Source organism: Hyla sarda, unplaced genomic scaffold (assembly GCF_029499605.1).
Source record: "Hyla sarda isolate aHylSar1 unplaced genomic scaffold, aHylSar1.hap1 scaffold_2153, whole genome shotgun sequence".
In the NCBI taxonomy this organism is placed as follows: Eukaryota; Metazoa; Chordata; class Amphibia; order Anura; family Hylidae; genus Hyla; species Hyla sarda.
The window spans coordinates 45001-50933 of NW_026608821.1; the positions used below are offsets into that span (position 1 = coordinate 45001).

A 5933-nucleotide genomic window follows, 5' to 3' on the forward strand; every position below is an offset into this window, starting at 1 on the left:
TACAGCTTCCCATGGCTGTTGGTTTTATACCGTTTGGGGACAGCCAAGGAGGCGTCAGCAGGCAACACAGGTAAGTGTGTGCTTGTGTGTGTGTGTGTGTGTGTGTGTGTGTGTGTGTTTCCTATGCAGATCCTAAACCCAGTATCAAATGCAAGTAGGAGGAGTAAGAAGGGTTCCTGCCAAAGCCAGGTTATGGATTGCATTTAAAAATGGTCCATCAGAGGGAAATGGACTCCCATCTTCCTGCTTAGCAATAATGATATGGGTTTAGGGTCTGCTGTGTGTACTGGTGGGTGACTGCCACCCAGCCAGAGTGTGTATGGGAGGCTGCCAGCCAGCCTCCCTTCCTACAAGTAGTGATGGTGCATGTGAAGGGGACAGCGTTGGTTCCTCCCCTTTCACAGTTATCACTTCTCATCCTTCCTTTTGGCTGGTATCAAATGTGGTGTCTGTTTATATCAGTTTAATATCTGATATGTCCCCTATCTAATAGCAGATATTAAGTGCACCACCAGGTTTCAGTGTTGGAAAGAAAGGTTATCTGTTTATTTGCTGCAGCTGCAGCTGCTTGCTGGCTAGTCCAGTGGGCCCCTACTGCAGGCAAAAGACAATAGGTGGTGCCTATGTGCCTAGGTGGATAGGACATCAGCTATGAGGCATTTGTTTGTACAAACTGCTGCTCACAACTAATGTTGTAATATAGTGTCTCCATCTGCTGGTGGTATTGAATAAGCAATAGTGCAATGATAGGGTTTGAAAAAGAAGAAAAATAAGAAGCAGCAGCATAGGAAAGAAGGAAAACATGGAGAGAAGAAAAAAAGAAGGTAAAAATGAGGTGAAAACATGTTTAAAAAAGTATTTCCATCTCTCTCTCTCTCTATATGTATAAACATATATATATATATATTTAAAAGAAAAAAAAAATATATATATATATATACATATAGAGAGAGAGATAAATATATATATAGATAGTTGGGTGGATAGATAGATAGATAGATAGATAGATAGATAGATAGATACACATACATACATACATACATACATACATACATACATACATACGTGTGTATTGTTGGAGTTGCAAACATGGGTGCACTTGACAAACTCAGTGCGGCTATTCCCCATTGAAAGATTGTTGCACCCAGGACCCTTAGCACTGGGATATGCTACTCAATACCACTGGCATGGCCAGGTGTAAACAACATCTGACCTTTGTTGTGTATGTAACCATGGAGATTGTGATGTCGCCTAGGCCCACCAAAGAACAGCCTTGTCAGAAGCAGCACTGCCATGAGCAGAAGTAGCAGCACCATAGGTTGTCAAATAAGTTGGATTTAACCAAGACAAGTGAGTCCAATAGGATGCAGGTATGTCCTCTATCCTTACAGCTTCCCGTGGCTGTTGGTTTTATACCGTTTGGGGACAGCCAAGGAGGCGTCAGCAGGCAACACAGGTAAGTGTGTGCTTGTGTGTGTGTGTTTCCTATGCAGATCCTAAACCCAGTATCAAATGCAAGTAGGAGGAGTAAGAAGGGTTCCTGCCAAAGCCAGGTTATGGATTGCATTTAAAAATGGTCCATCAGAGTGAAATTGGCTCCCATCTTCCTGCTTAGCAATAATGATATGGGTTTAGGGTCTGCTGTGTGTACTGGTGGGTGACTGCCACCCAGCCAGAGTGTGTATGGGAGGCTGCCAGCCAGCCTCCCTTCCTACAAGTAGTGATGGTGCATGTGAAGGGGACAGCGTTGGTTCCTCCCCTTTCACAGTTATCACTTATCATCCTTCCTTTTGGCTGGTATCAAATGTGGTGTCTGTTTATATCAGTTTAATATCTGATATGTCCCCTATATGGTAGCATATATTAAGTGCACCACCAGGTTTCAGTGTTGGAAAGAAAGATTACCTGTTTATTTGCTGCTGCAGCTGCTTGCTGGCTAGTCCAGTGGGTCCCTACTGCAGGCAAAAGACAATAGGTGGTGCCTAGGTGGATAGGACATCAGCTATGAGGCATTTGTTTGTACAAACTGCTGCTCACAACTAATGTTGTAATATAGTGTCTCCATCTGCTGGTGGTATTGAATAAGCAATAGTGCAATGATAGGGTCTGAAAAAGAAGAAAAATAAGAAGCAGCAGCATATGAAAAAAGGAGGAAAGAAGGAAAACATGGAGAGAAGAAAAAAAAGAAGGTAAAAATGAGGTGAAAACATGTTTAAGAAAGTATTTCCATCTCTCTCTCTCTATATATGTATTTATATATATATATATATATATATATATATATATATATATATATATATATTTAAAAGAAAAAAAATTATATATATACATATATACATATAGAGAGAGAGAGATAAATATATATAGAGATAGATGGGTGGATAGATAGATAGATAGATAGAGAGATACACATACACACATACACACATACACACATACACACATACATACATACATAGATATGTGTGTATTGTTGGAGTTGCAAACATGGGTGCACTTGACAAACTCAGTGCGGCTATTCCCCATTGAAAGATTGTTGCACCCAGGACCCTTAGCACTGTGATATGCTACTCAATACCACTGGCATGGCCAGGTGTAAACAACATCTGACCTTTGTTGTGTATGTAACCATGGAGATTGTGATGTCGCCTAGGCCCACCAAAGAACAGCCTTGTCAGAAGCAGCACTGCCATGAGCAGAAGTAGCAGCACCATAGGTTGTCAAATAAGTTGGATTTAACCAAGACAAGTGAGTCCAATAGGATGCAGGTATGTCCTCTATCCTTACAGCTTCCCGTGGCTGTTGGTTTTATACCGTTTGGGGACAGCCAAGGAGGCGTCAGCAGGCAACACAGGTAAGTGTGTGCTTGTATGTGTGTGTGTGTGTGTGTGTGTGTTTCCTATGCAGATCCTAAACCCAGTATCAAATGCAAGTAGGAGGAGTAAGAAGGGTTCCTGCCAAAGCCAGGTTATGGATTGCATTTAAAAATGGTCCATCAGAGTGAAATGGACTCCCATCTTCCTGCTTAGCAATAATGATATGGGTTTAGGGTCTGCTGTGTGTACTGGTGGGTGACTGCCACCCAGCCAGAGTGTGTATGGGAGGCTGCCAGCCAGCCTCCCTTCCTACAAGTAATGATGGTGCATGTGAAGGGGACAGCGTTGGTTCCTCCCCTTTCACAGTTATCACTTCTCATCCTTCCTTTTGGCTGGTATCAAATGTGGTGTCTGTTTATATCAGTTTAATATCTGATATGTCCCCTATCTGATAGCATATATTAAATGCACCACCAGGTTTCAGTGTTGGAAAGAAAGATTATCTGTTTATTTGCTGCAGCTGTTTGCTGGCTAGTCCAGTGGTCCCCTACTGCAGGCAATAGACAATAGGTGGTGCCTATGTGCCTAGGTGGATAGGACATCAGCTATGAGGCATTTGTTTGTACAAACTGCTGCTCACAACTAATGTTGTAATATAGTGTCTCCATCTGCTGGTGGTATTGAATAAGCAATAGTGCAATGATAGGGTCTGAAAAAGAAGAAAAATAAGAAGCAGCAGCATAGGAAAGAAGGAAAACATGGAGAGAAGAAAAAAAGAAGGTAAAAATGAGGTGAAAACATGTTTAAAAAAGTATTTCCATCTCTCTCTCTCTCTCTATATATATATATATTTAAAAGAAAAAAAAATTACATATATACATATATAGAGAGAGAGATAAATATATATATAGAGATAGATGGGTGGATAGATAGATAGATAGATAGATAGACATACATACACACATACACACATACACACATACACACATACATACATAGATACATATGTGTGTATTGTTGGAGTTGCAAACATGGGTGCACTTGACAAACTCAGTGCGGCTATTCCCCATTGAAAGATTGTTGCACCCAGGACCCTTAGCACTGGGATATGCTACTCAATACCACTGGCATGGCCAGGTGTAAACAACATCTGACCTTTGTTGTGTATGTAACCATGGAGATTGTGATGTCGCCTAGGCTCACCAAAGAACAGCCTTGTCAGAAGCAGCACTGCCATGAGCAGAAGTAGCAGCACCATAGGTTGTCAAATAAGTTGGATTTAACCAAGACAAGTGAGTCCAATAGGATGCAGGTATGTCCTCTATCCTTACAGCTTCCCATGGCTGTTGGTTTTATACCGTTTGGGGACAGCCAAGGAGGCGTCAGCAGGCAACACAGGTAAGTGTGTGCTTGTGTGTGTGTGTGTGTGTGTGTGTGTGTGTTTCCTATGCAGATCCTAAACCCAGTATCAAATGCAAGTAGGAGGAGTAAGAAGGGTTCCTGCCAAAGCCAGGTTATGGATTGCATTTAAAAATGGTCCATCAGAGTGAAATGGACTCCCATCTTCCTGCTTAGCAATAATGATATGGGTTTAGGGTCTGCTGTGTGTACTGGTGGGTGACTGCCACCCAGCCAGAGTGTGTATGGGAGGCTGCCAGCCAGCCTCCCTTCCTACAAGTAGTGATGGTGCATGTGAAGGGGACAGCGTTGGTTCCTCCCCTTTCACAGTTATCACTTCTCATCCTTCCTTTTGGCTGGTATCAAATGTGGTGTCTGTTTATATCAGTTTAATATCTGATATGTCCCCTATCTAATAGCAGATATTAAGTGCACCACCAGGTTTCAGTGTTGGAAAGAAAGGTTATCTGTTTATTTGCTGCAGCTGCAGCTGCTTGCTGGCTAGTCCAGTGGGCCCCTACTGCAGGCAAAAGACAATAGGTGGTGCCTATGTGCCTAGGTGGATAGGACATCAGCTATGAGGCATTTGTTTGTACAAACTGCTGCTCACAACTAATGTTGTAATATAGTGTCTCCATCTGCTGGTGGTATTGAATAAGCAATAGTGCAATGATAGGGTTTGAAAAAGAAGAAAAATAAGAAGCAGCAGCATAGGAAAGAAGGAAAACATGGAGAGAAGAAAAAAAGAAGGTAAAAATGAGGTGAAAACATGTTTAAAAAAGTATTTCCATCTCTCTCTCTCTCTATATGTATAAACATATATATATATATATTTAAAAGAAAAAAAAAAAATATATATATATATACATATAGAGAGAGAGATAAATATATATATAGATAGTTGGGTGGATAGATAGATAGATAGATAGATAGATACACATAGATACACATACATACATACATACATACATACATACATACATACATACGTGTGTATTGTTGGAGTTGCAAACATGGGTGCACTTGACAAACTCAGTGCGGCTATTCCCCATTGAAAGATTGTTGCACCCAGGACCCTTAGCACTGGGATATGCTACTCAATACCACTGGCATGGCCAGGTGTAAACAACATCTGACCTTTGTTGTGTATGTAACCATGGAGATTGTGATGTCGCCTAGGCCCACCAAAGAACAGCCTTGTCAGAAGCAGCACTGCCATGAGCAGAAGTAGCAGCACCATAGGTTGTCAAATAAGTTGGATTTAACCAAGACAAGTGAGTCCAATAGGATGCAGGTATGTCCTCTATCCTTACAGCTTCCCGTGGCTGTTGGTTTTATACCGTTTGGGGACAGCCAAGGAGGCGTCAGCAGGCAACACAGGTAAGTGTGTGCTTGTGTGTGTGTGTGTGTGTGTTTCCTATGCAGATCCTAAACCCAGTATCAAATGCAAGTAGGAGGAGTAAGAAGGGTTCCTGCCAAAGCCAGGTTATGGATTGCATTTAAAAATGGTCCATCAGAGTGAAATGGACTCCCATCTTCCTGCTTAGCAATAATGATATGGGTTTAGGGTCTGCTGTGTGTACTGGTGGGTGACTGCCACCCAGCCAGAGTGTGTATGGGAGGCTGCCAGCCAGCCTCCCTTCCTACAAGTAGTGATGGTGCATGTGAAGGGGACAGCGTTGGTTCCTCCCCTTTCACAGTTATCACTTCTCATCCTTC

General features: G+C 42.1%; 1 pseudogene; it reads left to right on the forward strand.

Moving 5' to 3' along the window:
* The first annotated feature begins 1770 nt into the window (after positions 1-1770).
* LOC130319700 (U2 spliceosomal RNA) lies at positions 1771-1878 on the forward strand (annotated as a pseudogene).
* Positions 1879-5933: the final 4055 nt, after the last annotated feature.